We start from the raw sequence: 17,761 nt of genomic DNA, 5'->3' as shown, positions 1-17,761 counted from the left end.
CACTTGAGCCCAGGAGTTTGAGATTAGCCTGGGCAACATAGTGAGACCCTGTCTCTATGTGTTTTTCTTTTTTTTAAATTAAAATCTTTTGCTTCATAAAATGCAGCTTTATAAAAATGAAAAGACAATCCACAGGCTATGAAGGATACATGTGCAAAACACATATACAACAAAGAACTCACATCCAGAATATATAAAGAACTTTCAAAACTCAACAGTAAGAAAAGATAAAAGTAAAAACATGGGCAAAAGATTTGAATGAGATCTTTATTAAAGAAGGTATATAGATGGCAAATAAGCACATGAAAGGATGCTAAACTCAGTTTGCATCAGGGAAATGCAAATTAAAACTACAGTAATATACCACTGCACATCTATTAGAATGGCTGACATTTAAAAATGGTAATGTTGAGTGCTGCTGAAGATGCAGAACAATTGTCACTTGTATATAATGCTAGTTCTGTTACAGTGGGTAGCTAGTCAGACATGAGCTGGGCAGGAGAGGGCTCCCCCATTCCCACCAGGAATGTTAGGCGATCATCAAGTGATGGTCAGGTGACCGTTACATTGTTTCTCTAAAATAATAATTGGTGCCAGCTAGCGCCAGGGAAAGGCAGTCTCCCAATAGATAGAAAAAAACTTGAAACATGATCAGCAGCTTCCGGATAAGATCTCAGGAGTTGGGCAAGTGGCCTCAAGCATGCGCACTAAGAGGCAAAATGGTGGCGTTTTACTGGCATATGACCTTCTAGAAGCATTCAACTGGTAAGGGAAGACTACCTCAAGTGAGCACGCATACAACTCCAGTAAACACACTGCACGTGCTGTAGCAGGCCACTGTACATGCAGACAGCCCCCTCCAAGAAAGAATTATGCCAACGGATAAAACCCCAAGTCAGGCTGGGTGTAGTGGTTCACGCCTGTAATCCCTGCACTTTGGGAAGCCAAGGCGGGCAGATCACCTGAAATCAGGAGTTCGAGACCAGCCTGACCAACATGGTGAAACCCCATCTCTACTAAAAAAAATACAACAATTAGCCGGGCGTGGTGGCGGGTGCCTGTAACCCCAGCTACTTGGGAGACTGAGGCAGGAGAATCACTTGAACCTGGGAGGCGGAGGTTGCAGTGAGCTGAGATGGATGGCACCACTGCACTCCAGCCTGAGCGGCAGAGTGAAACTCCGTCTCAAAAAAAAAAAAAAAAAAAAAAAGTCAAAGGTCAAAGGTCAAACAGTGCCTTTGCTCTCTCAAGTTGCCGGGTTGGCCCTCTTCCAGATGTACTTTACTTCCTTTCATTTCTAATGTAAAGCTTTTTAACAAACTTTCACTCCTGCCCTAAAACTTGTCTTGGTCTTCTCTCCTTCTTTATGCCTTTTGCGTTGAATTCTTTCTTCTTAGGGGGCAAGAATTGAGATTGCTGCCGATCCCTAAATATTTGCTGCCAGTAACAGTAGGAATGCAAAACGGTGCAGCCCCTTTTTGCAGTTTCTGATAAAGCTAAACACACTCTTACGATATGACTTGGTACCATGTCCTATGGTAAGAGTATGTACCACATTTCTATGTATTTACCCCCCAAAAACCCCCATAAATTTATGTTCACATAAACCCATAAATTGATGTTCACTGCCAGGCACGGTGGCTCATGCCTGTAATCCCAGCACTTTGGGAGGCCGAGGTGGGCGGATTACCTGAGGTCAGGAGTTTGAGACCAGCGTGACAAACATGGAGAAACCCTGTGTCTACTAAAAATGCAAAATTAGCCTGGCATGGTGGCTCATGTCTGTAATCCCAGCTACTCAGGAGGCTGAGGCAGGAGAATCACTTAAAACGGGAGGCAGAGGTTGCAGTGAGATCGTGCCATTGCACTCCAGCCTGGGCAACAAGAGCAAAACTCCGTCTCAGAAAAATAAAAAATAAAAAAATACTATAAGCACATACTTATAGCAGTTTTATTCATAACTGCCCCAAACTGGAAATGATCCAAATATCATTGAACTAGAGAATAGAAAAAGTAATTGATCTATCCATATGTGTGAGAATAAACATATGCCACACCAAAATATGACTGTAGGAGACCACAATATGCTACCCCAAAATATGTCTTTTTGGTACATTAAAAGAAAAACCTTAGACAAATTAAATTTAACAGAGTTTAATTGATCAAGCAGCAATTCACAAATTGGGCAGCCACCAAGCTAGGATAGCGCAGACTCGGGGCTGCCTTGTGGTCAAAGATTTATGGACAGAAAAGGAAAATGACGCACAGAAAACGGAAGTGAGGTACAGAAACAGTTGGATTAGTCACAGCTTAGCGTTTGCTTTGTTTGAAGAGTTGGCCACCTTTGGTCAAATCTTGGTGATTGGCACAAGAATAGTTTACAGTCTACTTACACAACCAGTTATATTAAAGTTCACTCTCTATAGAGAAAGCATTAGGCCAAACAAAATATGTCAGGAGCAGCTTTAGGTTAAACTTGATTTAACAGGCATAAGGATTATTCTAATGATTATTTTGAGAAACTGCACTCACAAGAGAATCTCTAAAGCAGAAGTTACCTTTTTGTAAGGGAAATTTACATCTATAAAGGAAATTTTCATTTGCAAGGGTGTCTCACTCTCCGCAACAGAAAGAGAAGGATGACGAAAAATCACTGGAGGCTCTAATCAATGGAGAAGGCACTGACTTAGACTTGTATCTGCGTTAACACCTTGCTCTTGTTTCCACTTTTCCTGATCACCTCCCCGCCAATAACTGGACTTCCTTCCACACTCTGCTTTCCTTCCTTTAGGGGATGATGGTATGTCAGCCTGAACCCAAAGCCATCTCTTTGAGATTTACCCGTTTTTCCCTTGGTAGATGGGGAAATCATGTATATATACAAGGTATGCATGTTGATAAACTTCTATTTCTTTTTTCTCTTGTTAATCTACTTTTTGTTACAGGAGTACCTTTCAACTAAGAACAATGAAGGGTGGAGAGAAAACTAGGTTTCCTCACTGGTATGGTTTGCCTGTGTCCCCACCCAAATCCTGTCTTGAATTGTAGCTCCCATAATTCCCATGTGTTGTCGGAGGGACCCAGTGGGAGATAACTGAATCATGGGGATGGTTTCCCTGTTGTGAATAAGATCTGACGGTTTTATAAGGGGAAACCCCTTTTGCTTCGTTCTCATTCTCTCTTGTCTGCTGCCACGTAAGACTTGCCTTTCGCCTTCCACCATGATTGTGAGGCCTCCCCAGCCACTTGGAACTGTGAGTCCATTAAACCTCTTTTTCTTTATAAATTACCCAGTCTTGGGTATGTCTTTATCAGCAGCGTGAAAACAGACTAATACCCTTCCCATTTACTTATGACGGAATATTGCACACCAATAAAAAGAAAAAACTATTAATAAACATAAGCAAAAATGTGGTTTAAATTCAAATGCATTGTGCTGAATGAAATAAGCCAGACCCCAAAGGCTATATGCTATATGAATTCAGTGTGGAAAAGGCAAAGCTATAGGGTCAAAAAAGTAGTCAGTAGTTTCCAGGGTAAGGGCTGGAGGGATGGTTAACTACAAAGGGACAGCCTCAAAATTTTTGAGGATAATAAAACCGTTCTTTATCTTGAACAGTGGTGATTACTACACATTTATCAAAACTCAAAGGCCTACACAATATAAAGTGAACTTTACTAAAAGTAAATTTAAAAGTAAATTTTTTAAATTTAAAATGAAACACAGAGGAAGAGACGGTTCCTTTGTCTGCTTGATGATGTACTGGATGCAATGTCTGGAATAAGGGCAGCCATTTTGTCACTGGGAGGCAGTCAGATTGAGAACAAAGCTAATACCGGCAAGTGGCTAGGCAGAAAAGATGAAAGATCCCGGATATTTAAAGATGTTACTGAGCCCCTTGTTTTCCAATCCTGAGGCCCACTCATCTTTGAACTTATTATGTGAAATAATGATCATTTCCTTTCTGTTTAAGTCATCTTGAATTGGGCTTTCTGTTATTTGCCGTCCAAAGTATCCTGTTCCAGAAATTCTCAATGACTTTGTTTCAAAAATTGTTTTATCCCCATCATTAAAAAAATAGGGTTTAGGGATCTGTTGAAAGTTTTGAATCATTTACAACTTGTGTTTAGATCCAGCTTATACAGTACCATTTCTTTCTTTCTTCTTCTTCTTTTTTTTTTTTTTTTTGAGGCAGGATCTTGCTATGTTGTCCAGGCTGGACTAAAATTCCTGGGCTCAAGTGTCCTTCCACTTCAGCCTTCTGTGTAGCCGGGACTACTGGCATGAACCACTGTGCCTGGCTACAGCATCATTTCTACAAAATGAAACCCATGATTTTTCATAGACTTATTCCCTCAATTTACATAAAGAATTTTCAAACAGTGTGTTTATTTTGCTTTATATAAAGGATTGGCCTATGACTTGTTGAAATGCAATTTACTGAAATATGTGTTGGGGTTGGCACGTGCCACAGACTGGAAAAAGGTGGCCAAACTTGACCCACAGTTAATCTATTTTCTTTCTTTTGTTTGTTTTTCTTGTTTTTGAGATGGAGTCTTGCTCTGTTGCCCAGGAGCTAGAGTGCAATGGCACAATCTTGGCTCCCTGCAACCTCCGCCTCTCGGGTTCAAGCAATTCTCCGGCCTCAGTCTTCTGAATAGCTGGGATTACAGGTGTGCACCACCATGCCCGGCTAATTTTTTTGTATTTTTAGTAGAGACGGGATTTCACTATGCTGGCCAGGCTGGTCTCAAACTCCTGACCTTGTGATCTGCCCACTTCAGCCTCCCAAAGTGCTGGGATTACAGGCATGAGCCACCACACCTGCCCAGTTAATTGATTTTCTTCACAAGTACTTTATGTGTCTTATCTTTTTTTCACAAGAGTCAAAGTGCATTTAATTATAATTAATTTAATTATAATTAAAAAGAATAATGGCATACATGACACTAAATTTGAATAATTTTGAAACCAAAGAGACAATTAATTTCAAATATTTCTTTGACATATACTCAATGTCAGACCCTATGAAGCAGCATCGTTTTGTATGGGTAGTACTGGAGGTTCATTGTCTCATACCAAGGAATCAAGGACATGGACGCACGTGGAGTGAGATTAAGAGCAGAGGTTTAATAGGCAAAAGAAAAAGAAAGGAGATAGCTCTCTCCTTTGAGAAAGAGTAGCTCCCACGTGGAACTTCCAGACTAAAACAGAGTGCACTGGATTTTATAGACAGGCTTGAGGAGGTGGAGTCTGATTTATATAGGGCCCAAAGATTGGTTGGACCAGGTTTGTGGTTTACAAAGCATGCTGGGAAGCTGGACACCCCACCCTAGTCTTACTATGCAAATGGGCTTTCCACTTGGCCAGGCCATGTTTTCTGCCCCCTACTGCACACATGGTTGGGAAGGAAAAGGGAAGATGGAGCTGCCATTTTGAATGTGCCTAGTCCCAGGTGACCTTTTCCTATTGGCACAACTGCCAGCATTCACCCGTGCAAGCTTCTAACCTGCCTTTCTATGTCTGTAGCTCGGTTTTTTAGGCTGCCCTTTGTTAGAAAAGAAAATGATTTGGGGGCTGCTTTTCATTAAAAGGAAAACCTTATGGAGGGCTTCCTTACGCTCACTCTCTGCCTAAATAATTTCTTCCTAACTCCTATATCACCTATGAGATGTAGTAATAAATCTAGCAGTGCCCCAATTCTTATTGAGCATACAGTCAAGTAGGATAGATAGACATTGACCAGGTAATTCCAAATGTGACAAGTATTATAAACAAAAGAAGGACAGGCTGTGTTGGATACATATATCTGGAGTATGAAAATCAGCTCAGATGTCCCAAGAAGAATTCCCCTGGAAGTGACATTTAGGCCGAGACCCAAGGCAGAAGCCAGCAAGACAGGGGATGGGAGAGGGAGGCAAAAAGATGAAAGGATATTTTGGTGCGAGTGATAAGAGGGATCAGGCTGAAGCAAAGACAATTTAAGGCAGCCTCCTTGTTGCAGCTCTTTTCCTTTAGGGAATATTTTCAAAATGCAGTTTTGACAAAGATGTGTTGATTTTAAAATTATTCTTTTTGGGCCGGGCGCGGTAGTTCATGACTGTAATCCCAGCACTTTGGGAGGCTGAGGCTGGTGGATAACCTGAGGTCAGGAGTTCAAGACCAGCCTGGCCAACATGGTGAAACCTTATCTCTACCAAAAATACAAAAATTAGCCAGGTGTGGTGGTGCACGCCTGTAGTCCCAGCTACTTAGGAGGCTGAGGCAGAAGAATTGCTTGAATTGAGGAGACAGAGGTTGCAGTGAGCCAAGATTGCACCACTGCACTCAAGCCTAGGCAACAGAGCAAGACTCCATTTCAAAAAAGTTCTCAATAAATAAACAAATAAATAAATAAATTTCTTCTTTTTATTACCAATGATGCCTGCAATAGAGCTTCTTTACTCTTAACCCTGTGGTTCTCAACTAAAGGTACTTTTGCTCCTCGGGACACACTTGGCAAAGTCTGGAGATATTTTTGGTTGTCACAGCTGAAAGGGGGATCTACTAGTATCTAATGGGTGTGGGCCAGGGATGCTGCTCAGCATCCTGCAATGCAGTAAAGCATCAGCCAGTCCAAAACATCAGCAGTGCTGAGGCTGAGAAACCTTGTCCTAATCCCATCTCAAAGTGCCTGCCCCTATATTGCTTTCTACATAGGAGTTCAAATTGTTGGAGACTTTCACTTTTAACTTTATTATATTTTGCGTTTGAATTATTTGTAGATGAATATATATACACATATGATTCATATACATATATATACTATATGAACTTTAAGCAACAGTAAGAATTTTTATTTTATTTGAGACAGTCTTGCTGTCTCACCCAGGCTGGAGTGCAGTGGCACAGTCATGGCTCACCGCAGCCTTATCTCCTGGGTTCAAGCCGTCCTCTCTCCTCAGCCTCTCAAGTAGCTCAGATTACAAGTACACAACACCCTACCCAGCTAATTTTTTTTCAACTTTTTTGTAGGGACGGGGTATCATCAGGTTGCCCAGGATGGTCTTGAGCTCAAGTGATCCTCCCATCTCAGCCTCCAAAAGTGCTGGAATTACCAGCGTGAGCCACCACACACAGCCAAAACAACAATAAGAATTTTTAAAAAGTCTATTGGAACGAATTCAGTTTCTAAAAGTCTGTCACCTGTCTTTCCAAAAAAAAAAAAAAAAATCCATTATAAAAGTGTAAAAACATCCATTTAATGTATATGTAGTACTGAGTTAAAAGGAAATGATTAGAACTTCACTGAGTTTACTGAAAATTCTTGGCAATATAAACAATCTTTTTTTTTTAAATTTTTTGAGACACCCAGTCTTGCTGTCACCCAGTCTGGAGTGCAATGGCGTGATCTCCAATCACTGCAACTTCCACCTCCCGGGTTCAAGCGATTCTCCTGCCTCAGACTCCCAAGTAGCAGGAATTACAGGCATGGACCACCATGCCTGGCTAATTTTGTATTTTTAGAAGAGACAGGGTTTCTCCATGTTGGTTAGGCTGGTCTTGAACTCCCGATCTCAGGTGATCCACCCGCCTCAGCCTCCCAAAGTGCTGGGATTACAGGCGTGAACCACCGTGCCCGGCCTTCTCAAAAATCTTAAAATCTTTGAGTGAGGCTGGGTGCGGTGGCCCATGCTGGGAATCCCAGTCCTTTTGAGGCTGGGGCAGGAGGATCTCTTGAGGTCAGGAGTTTGAAACAAGTCTGGGCAACACAGCTAGATCCTGTCTCCACAAAAAAATGAAACAGATTAGCCAGGCGTGGCGAGTGTGTGCCTATGGTCCTAGCTAACTTGGGAGGCTCAGGCAAGAGAATCTCTTGAGCCTAGGAGTTCAAGGATGCAGTGAGCTATGCTGGTACCACTGCACTCCAGCCTGGGTGACAGAGCAAGATCCTGTCTCAAAAAAAAAAAAAAAAAAAAAAAAAAATTCTTTGAGTGAAAAGATCTTGATTTTGGGAAATCAGATATTCAAAATATCACACGAAATATCTTTGCAATGAAGAAACATGACAAACATCAGCAACTTTGACCTCAGCAATGATGGAACAAACACATCGTGGACTTGCTGATATAATAAACTAAAGACACAAAATGGTCATCATAGCTGTTGTAAAATAAAGAATTTGTCTGGTGTTTATCCATGATTTTTGCTATGGAGCTTTTAAAACCCTTGGAATTTATTAAATGTATCACCTCTGAGTTTACGCAAAAGAAGTAACTCAAGGTGGGCCCCCAGATGGCTTCAGGATGCGGACTAGTTATCTGCCAGACCAACCGCATGATTAGAGGATTAGGACTCTCAGCCAACACATCCTCTGGGAAGGGGGAGGGCGCTGGAGACTGAGTTCATTCTGGTGGACAATTGAAGGCAGTCTTCTTCGGAACTATGTCCTTTGCTTGTGGGACTACGCTAACTCCAGGTGGTTAGTACCAGAATTGAACTGCTGTCCACCAGTGAATGTCAAGATAATAGCCTTTTTACTAATAATACTTAACTTGAATCCAAACACAAAACAATCAGACAAAACAAATTAAGGGCTATTCTGCAAAATAACTGGCTTAGGCTCTTCAGAAGAGGCAATGTCAAGAAAGACACACATACGCACACACACACGCACAAACACACATACACATACATGTGAACACACACACACACAAATACAAAGACTGGGGAAATGTTCTAGATTCAAGGATACTAAGGAAACATAACAACTAAGTGAGATGTGATCTTTAGATCCTGAACTGTAACACCAAACAAAAAACAAGAGCTTGAGGGCTTTGAAGAAGAATGTCCTTGTTTTTCGGAGATACACAAGAAGGAATTAACAGTAACTTGTCATCATGATGCAACTTAATCTCAAATGCTTCAGCCAAAACAAACTAGGACGCAGTGAGAGAGGGAGAGATGGAGAGAGAGGGAGACGGAGAGATGGAGGAGAATGCTAACAAATGGCAAATCTAGGTGAATGGTTGGTCACTGCCTGTTCTTTTGAAATTTTTAAAAATAAAAAGTTGGCCGGGTGCAGTGACTCATGCCTGTAATCTCAGCACTTTGGGAGGCCAAGGTGGGTGGATCATTTGTGGTCAGGAGTTCAAGACCAGCCTGGCCAACATGGTGAAACCCCGTCCCTACTAAAAATACAAAAATTAGCCAGGTAGTAGTTGTGGGCACCTGTAATCCCAGCTACTTGGGAGGCCGAGTCAAGAGAATCGCTTGAGCCTGGGAGGCAGAGGTTGCTGTGAGCTGAGATAGCACCACTGCACTACAGTCTGGGTGACAGAGTAAGACCCTGTCTCAAAAAAAACAAAAAATAAAATAAAATAAATAAAATAAAAAGTTGGGGGGAAATTACTTCATTGAGTGGCCTGCCTCAAAACGTCCTCTGCATCAAAATGCTACCTTGAGCGCAATGTTGGGAATGTACTTAACACCACTCAAATGTACACTTAGAAATGGCTAAAATGGTAATTTTTATGCTATTATTATTATTATTTGAGACAGGCTCTCGCTCTGTTGCCCAGAATGGAGTGCAGTAGCCCAATCAGAGCTCACTGCAGCCTCGACCTCCCAGGCTCAAGCAATCCTCCCACTTCAGCCTCCAGGTTAATTGGGACTACAGGTGCATGCCACTATAGCCAGCTAATTTTTTTTGTAGAAACAAAAGGTCACCATATGGCCCAGGCTGCTCTCATGGGCTCAAGAGATTCTCCTGCCTCGGTCTCCTAAAGTGCTGGGTTTACGGGCATGAGTCTCCATGCCCTATCAAATTTTATGTTTATTTGATCACAGGTTTTTTTAAGGCTGTGTCAAAATGTCTGCATTCAATCTTATTCTCTCCCCACAGGAGAAGCAGTGATGCAAGGCCCAAACAGTGAAGTTCTGTTGGACAGGCACAGAGAAGGCCAAAAGCCGAGGCCTGAAAGGGACACGAGCCACATCAGGCACAGCTGTGAAGCCACAAAGGTTTACGGCAGCCGACTGACTGGATCAGGACCCTGCTTTTCTAGATCATTCCAGCCGGCCGCAGTGCAAGCTGCTTTGGCATGGCGTCCATCTCCTCAATGGCCTAGTGTGTGGACCTTCCTCTCCGCTCTGGTGGGCACCTGGCCAGGAAAAGTTTTCTGGTGCCAGTTCTAACACAGGGGACCCAGGTGTCTGGGACATTTTTATTTTGTCTCGGTTTTGAATGGAAAAGCGAGTGAAAGAACAATGTGGGCACAAGTCCAGATAGATCATGCTGCTGGCCTGGCAGCTCCTGGAGGAGGCTCCTGAGGCTCCAGTCCAGAGATGAGTTCTCCAGGGAACAGGCCTGGCAGGGGCTTCTGTTAGCCCAGCCCCATGGTCAACTTGAAAGTGGGAGGTGGCAAGAAATACCGTCACCAAACGTTGCTCTTTTTGCCTTTCCTTGCCTGCTGGGGTTCTTTGCAATTGTCCAAGTTGCACATTTTCTTTTTAGCATACTCCACATCAATAATGGACCCATTTCAGGAAAGGTAGAATTTTTACACATTTGTTTTCAGTCCCATATTTGTCAATCTAAAGCTTGTGTTCCCTTCCCTGTCCTCTCCTTTTCTCTACTCTCTTCTCTCTCTCTCCCCCACTTCTCCTCTCACCTCCTGCCTCTCTCGTTCTCTTCTTTCTATTGCAGTAAAATATACATAATTTACCATTTTAACTATTTTTAAGTATAAAATTCAGTGGTAATAAGTACCCCTTTCTTTTTAATTTAAACTAGTTTATTTTCTTATTTGTTTTTTGTTTGTTTGTTTTCCAAGACAGAGTCATGCTCTGTCACCCAGGCTGGAGTGCAGTGGCGCAATCTTGGCTCACTGCAACCTCCACTTCCTGGGTTCAAGCGATTCTCCTGCCTCAGCCTCCCGAGTAGCTGGAACTACAGGCACCTGCCACCATGCCCGACTAATTTTTGTATTTTTAGTAGAGACGGGGTTTCATCATGTTGGCCAGGCTGGTCTCAAACTCCTGACCTCCTGATCCACCCGCTTCGGCCTCCCAAAGTGCTGGGATTCCAGATGTGAGCCCCCGCACACGGCCTAATTTAAATTAGTTTTTAAAATTATTATTACAAAAAGAATTTCATGAACATGATAAAAAAAAATGTGAACACTAAGGAAGGAGCCAAATGAAAAAAAGATTCTCAGCGCTACCCTATCCTCCCACAAGATACATTCCTTGTGAGACCTACATGGAACATTTTAATGGTCTATCCACTGGCAACACAAATGGATTCACAAATCTATTCACTCTCTCCTTAAGGGTTAGGGGACTCAGTCCTCAGGGCAGTGGTTACTTTTCCTACCTGGAGGTGCAGGCCAGGTTTCCTTACATACCCATGCACATGTGTGCCTGCAAGCGCGCACACACACACACACACACACACGCATGTTTTTTAAATAACTGATTACATGTATATATACATACATATCTTATATTCCTATAATAAGAGTGACATTCATACTGCTCCATACCTTGACTTTTTTTACTTAGAGTACATCTGCCCCATAACCATCCCAACCCACACACACATTACCCTCATCCCCTCCTTTAAGGTTTTAGTTCAACACTGTTTCCTACCTGCAAATGCTTCAACAGCTCTCTCCTCCCAGGTGATTCTACGAAGCCATCAAGACCTACCTCGTATTCTGTATTCTCCAAGCATTTAGTGCTTCTATATGCCAATTTACCAGATAACGATACAGGAACCATCACAGCTCAGTGGAAAGGAAGGCGAACTCTTGATTAAGTCAGCCAGGAATCTCCTTCTCAGCTCAACCTCTAACTAGTTGTGCAAGGGGCTTATGGAGGTCCGCTTGGACATTTTTCTAAATTCCTCTGGACCTACTTTCTTAAATAAAACTTTTTAAATAAAAAGGAATAATTATCGGCCAGGTGCAGTGGCTCAAGCCTGTAATCCCAGCACTTTGGGAGGCCGAGACGGGTGGATCACGAGGTCAGGAGATTGAGACCATCCTGGCTAACACAGTGAAACCCCATTTCTACTAAAAAATACAAAAAACTAGCCGGGCGAGGTGGCAGGTGCCTGTAGTTCCAGCTACTTAAGAGGCTGAGGCAGGAGAATGGCCTAAACTCGGGAGGCGGAGCTTGCAGTGAGCGGAGATCCAGCCACTGCACTCCAGCCTGGGTGACAGAGTGAGACTCCATCTCAAAAAAAAAAAAAAAAAAGGAATAATTATCTTGAACACGATGTTGTTTTTACACACGTTATACATATGTGTTAAGTATTTGTGTTAGTCATGGTTCTTCAGAGAAACAGAACCAACAGGATGTGTGTGTGTGTGTGTGTGTCTATACACTGTGTATACTGTGTGTGTGTGTGCATGTGTGGGTGTGGGTGTGTGTGGAGAGGGGGTGCGTATACAGTTAGCCCTCTCTGGGTTCCACATCCAACTGCAGATTGAAAATATTTGGGGGAAAAAAAAAGTGGATAATTGCATCTTTATCTAACATATATAGACTTTTTTTCTGGTCATTATTCCCTAAACAATATAGTATAACAACTATTTACATAGCATTTACATTGTCTTAGGTGTCAATCGAGAAAAATGACAAGTCTCAATCATTTTAAGAGGTTTATTTGCCAAAGTTAAGGAAGGGCGTCCATGACACAGCCTCAAGAGGTCCTGAGGGCATGTGCCCAAGGTGGTCGGGGCACAGCGTGGTTTTACACATTTTAGGGAGACATGAGACGTCAATCAATGTATGTAAGAAGTATATTGGTTCTGTCCAGAAAGGCGGGGACAACTCAAAGCAGGGAGGGGGCTTCCGGGTCATAGGTAGCTGAGAGACAAATGGTTGCAGACTTTGAGCTTCTGATAAGCCTTTCCAAAGGAGGCAATCAGGATATGCATCTATTTCAGTGAGCAGAGGGAAGGCTTTGAATAGAATGAGAGGCAGGTTTGTCCTGAGCAGTTCCCAGCTTGACTTTTCCCTTAGCTTAGTAATTTGGAGGCCAAAAGATTTTCCTTTCACATAGGAATTAGAAGTAATCTAGAGATGATTTAGAGTATACAGGAGGGTGTGCATAGGTTACTTGCAAATACTACAACATTTTACACAAGGGACTTAAGCATCCTTGAAGTTTGGTATTTTCAAGGGGTCCTGGAACCAATCCTCCACAGTTACTGAAGGATGACTGTATGTATATGTGTATGCATATGTATATGTATATATATGTAAAGAGAGACAGAGAGAGAGAGAGATTGATTTTAAGAAGTTAACTCACGAGATTGTGGAAGCTCACAAGTCTAACATTCACTGGGTAGACTAGCAGGCTGCAGACCCAGGGAAGAGCTGCAGTTTGAGTCTAAAGACCACCTGCTGGTGGAATTCCTTCTTTTTCTGGAGAAGACAGTCTTTTTCATTATGAAGGCTTTCAACTGACTGGATGAGGCCCACCCACATGACAAAGTAATATAATCTGCTTTACTCAAAGGCTACTGATATAAATGTTAACCTCATCTAGAAAAAAATCCCTTCGCAGAAACATCTAGAATAATGCTTGACTAAATATCTGAGTACCATGGCCTAGCCAAGTTGACACATAAAATCAATCATCATAGAGCTATTTAAATTTAAAAATACCAGACGATACAAAAAAAGAAGTTTCATCCTCTTCCACCCCAAATCCAAATAGCTAGGAGCAAGCAATCTCAACATTTAGTAACATTTAGTCGCTTTTCTCAGAATTTCTGTGTTTAGCCAGCTAGATAAACAGAGAAAGATAAAAGAAGGATATAATAAAAATGCTACTTTTAAGATTAAAGATTATAATTTAATATTTTTAAAAGGGAAAAAGTAAAGTATAACTTCAAATGAATGTTTCTTTACAATAAAGTATGCATTCCTAAGAGATCCTTCTAGGGCTTAGTGAAAACATTATGTAAAACCATTAAGGGCCGGGCGCGGTGGCTCAAGCCTGTAATCCCAGCACTTTGGGAGGCCGAGATGGGCGGATCACGAGGTCAGGAGATCGAGACCATCCTGGCTAACACGGTGAAACCCCGTCTCTACTAAGAAATACAAAAATAGCCGGGCGAGGTGGCGGGCGCCTGTAGTCCCAGCCACTCGGGAGGCTGAGGCCGGAGAATGGCGTGAACCCGGGAGGCGGAGCTTGCAGTGAGCTGAGATCCGGCCACTGCACTCCAGCCTGGGCGACAAAGCGAGACTCCGTCTCAAAAAAAAAAAAAAAAAAAAAACCATTAAGAAGTTGGTCATTTAGGGCTTTCTTTTTCTTTTTTTTCTTACATTTGTTTTAATTCTGGACAGAGTCAATTTACTTCCTATTATGAAATATAAAAAATCAGTACAGCACATGACCTCCTGACTTCCTCCCTCTCTCCACTTTCCAAAATTTGTTATTTGTATTGTTATAAGTTTTACATGGTTAAGGTTTATAAAGCCTATGTGCTGACTATAATTTCTGCCATATTTCCTTTTAATTTTATATGTAAATGTAGTCAGTGCTCATTACCATTTCTTTTGCCAAGACTTCTGCATTTCTGATCTCTTAGTTTTGATTCTTCTCTTGAGTAGCTAGATTTTGTCAACAAATCTTTATTTTTTTCCCCCAAATCATTTTTTTTTTTTTTATGAAAGGTTCAGGAGTGTGGTATATATGGTGACTAACCATGCTTGTTTATCTGGAACTGTCAGGTTTCACACTGAGAGTCCCGTATTCTGAGCAGTCCCTCAGTCTCCGGCAAACTGCACACGGTGGTCTTTGTAACTGTATCCCTTACATTCCTCTTTCACCTGTAAAACAGCCCCTTCTCTGAGAATGCAGGAAACTGCAGAGGCTGGAGAGATGTGGGAACTGTGTGTAGGAGAGGGGGCTGTTCAGATGAAGGGAGATGAAGGGATTTGTGTTGGGGAAGAGGGCACATTCCAGGCAGAAGTAGGGACACATTTACTGCTGAGTTGAGAGAGAACACATTCTTTTTTTTTTTTTTTTTTTGGAGACGGAGTCTCGCTCTGTCGCCCAGGCTGGAGTGCAGTGGCCGGATCTCAGCTCACTGCAAGCTCTGCCTCCCGGGTTTACGCCATTCTCCTGCCTCAGCCTCCCGAGTAGCTGGGACTACAGGCGCCCGCCACCTCGCCCGGCTAGTTTTTTTGTATTTTTAGTAGAGACGGGGTTTCACCGTGTTAGCCAGGATGGTCTCGATCTCCTGACCTCGTGATCCACCCGTCTCGGCCTCCCAAAGTGCTGGGATTACAGGCTTGAGCCACCGCGCCCGGCCTGAGAGAACACATTCTTATGTTCAAGGAGTAATGGCAAATTGAAGTGGCTGGAGCATAAGGTACATGAAACAGCATGTAAGAGATGCCACTAGGCCGGGGGCAGTGGCTCACACTGTAATCCCAGCACTTTGGTATGCCAAAGCAGGTGAATCAGGAGTTTGAGACTAGCCTGGCCAACATGCCAAAACCCCGTCTCTACTGAAAATACAAAAATTAGCCAGGCGTGGTGGCGCACACCTGTAGTCCCAGCTACTCAGGAGTCTGAGGCAAGAGAGTTGTTTGAACCTGGGAGGCAGAGGTTGCAATGAGCCAAGATCTCACCACGGCACTTCAGCCTGGGTGGCAGAATGAGACTCCATCTCAAAAAAAAAAAAAAAAAAGAGAGAGAAATGCCACTGAACAGATAAGTTAGGACTAAGTGGGGAGGACCTTTGCTTTGGCTGGAATGACTGCCACCCTGTCCTTAATTAACACTTTTACCCTAGAAAAGGGATGTTGAAGAGTTTAAAAGTTCTTGGGAGACTCACATATACTCAAATCAAAATGTTCTATATGCTACTGAAGGCCGTATCTTAAAACAAGAAAAGAAAATGCTCATATAGCACCTTATATCTTATGTCAGTTATTTGTTTCTTTCAGAATCATACTTGATATTTCCAGCTGATTGTGAGAATATTCTTCTACTTTGGGTTTTCTGTTTTGAAAAAAATTTATTTATTTTTTTTGTAGAGAGAGTTTTGCTGTTTTGCCCAGGATGGTCTCAAACTACCGAGCTCAAGCGATCCTCTTGCCTCAGCCTCCCAAAGTGCTGGAACTTTTTTGGAGACAGGGTCTCACTCTGTGAGACCAGGCTGGAATGCAGTGGTGAGATTATGGCTCACCGTGGCCTAGAATTCCTGGGCTCAAGTGATCCTACTGCTTCAATCTCCTAGTAGCAGGGACTGCAGGCCACCATGCCTGGCTAATTTTTAAATTTTTTGTAGAGATGGGTTTTTACCATGTTGTCCAGACTGGTCTCAAACTCCTGGGCTCAAATGATCCTCCTGCCTCAGCCTCCCAAAGTGCTGGGATTACAGGAGTGAGCCACCGCACCTGGTCAATTTTCCTTTCTTTTGTTTTTGAGACAGTCTCGCTCTGTCACCCAGGCTGGAGTGCAGTGGCACGATCACGACTCACTGCAGTCTCATACTCCTGGGATCAAGCCATCCTCCTACCTTAACTTCCCAAGTAGCTGGGACTACAGGCCACCATGCCTGGCTAATTTCTAAAGTTTTTGTAGAAGGCCAGGCATGGTGGTTTATGCCTGTAATCCTAACACTTTGGGAACCCAAGGTGAGGGGATTGCCTGAACTCAGGACTTGGAGACAAGGTTTCACCATGTTGCCAATGCTGGTCTTGAACTCCAGGGCTCAAGTGATCCTCCTGCCTCGGTCTCTCAAAGTGCTGGCATTACAGGGTGAGCCACTGCACCCACCCTTGATTTTCTTTTAAAGCCAGAAAAGCGAACAGCCTGGTTGAGAATTGGGGGCCAGTTAATCTTCCTTTCTCCTAAAGAAACCAAACCAGTCCAGCAACCTCTTTCCAGTATGTTAGCAATGTGGACAGAGGAGAGGACAAATATAGAAATCTAATGAAATAGTTCTTTTCTGAAAACATCGTTGTTTTCATTTTGTTTTGCTTTTAATCTGAGAGCAAACTTTCTGGCAGTGCCCTCCCATCGAGGAGTAAATAGTTGAGGGGTTGCTGGAGGGTGGTTGGCAGGAAGGCTGATTATGTTGACTCAGTTGACTGTGGTGTTTTCTGAATAGTAGAGCCCACAGAACTGCTCTCCCTGATTCTAGAACCCATACAAACAACCTGGGTTTGGGATTTAGGAAAAACAACAGGTTTTCAGGGTCCATGTACCCATAGAAAACTGTAGCTTCCTACTTTTAAAAAAAATCGGTGTTGAGTATATAGTTGGTATATTTTTTCTCAAAATAGCAAATCCATTTGAGAAACCAACAATTTAATAATTTAATGTTTTTTTAAAAATTGAAATATCTGGCAAATGATTAAACATGGCCAACTTAGAGGCAACTTTTCAATCTTAGTGAAAGGGCTGATTTGGATAGAAATCAACAAAATTGTCAGGAGGGGCCACAAGTAAGGGAAGAGGGAAGAAGCTACTGGAAAAAAAAACGAAAGGAAAGCAGTTACCAGGGACAACGTCTCCATTAGTCACAGTGGGCAGAGTGCCTGGGGCCGACAATACTTTCAGAGGCCTACAGAAAGTGATTTCATTTTTATTTCTGTTAAAATCAGAAGGAAAAAAATGAATATATTAGAACGAACCCAGCCTGGATTATATTTGTGTTTACACTAATGCAGTTGTGAAACGCAATTTTTATTGTTTCTTCTTAAGGAGGAAGGAGCCCACAGAGGCAACGTGGTTGGGGCCTGAGA

At 42.6% G+C, this 17,761-nt stretch overlaps 1 long non-coding RNA gene across 4 annotated transcripts in view; it reads right to left on the bottom strand.

Annotated features, from left to right (window-relative positions):
- Positions 1-17,761, bottom strand: part of LOC123569102 (uncharacterized) — a 51,508-nt gene that overhangs the window by 19,075 nt on the left and 14,672 nt on the right. The window lies entirely within an intron of this gene.

Source organism: Macaca fascicularis, chromosome 15 (assembly GCF_037993035.2).
Source record: "Macaca fascicularis isolate 582-1 chromosome 15, T2T-MFA8v1.1".
Lineage (NCBI taxonomy): Eukaryota > Metazoa > Chordata > Mammalia > Primates > Cercopithecidae > Macaca > Macaca fascicularis.
Note: the sequence above shows the minus strand (reverse complement) of the source record. Positions and strands in the feature narration are given on the sequence as shown.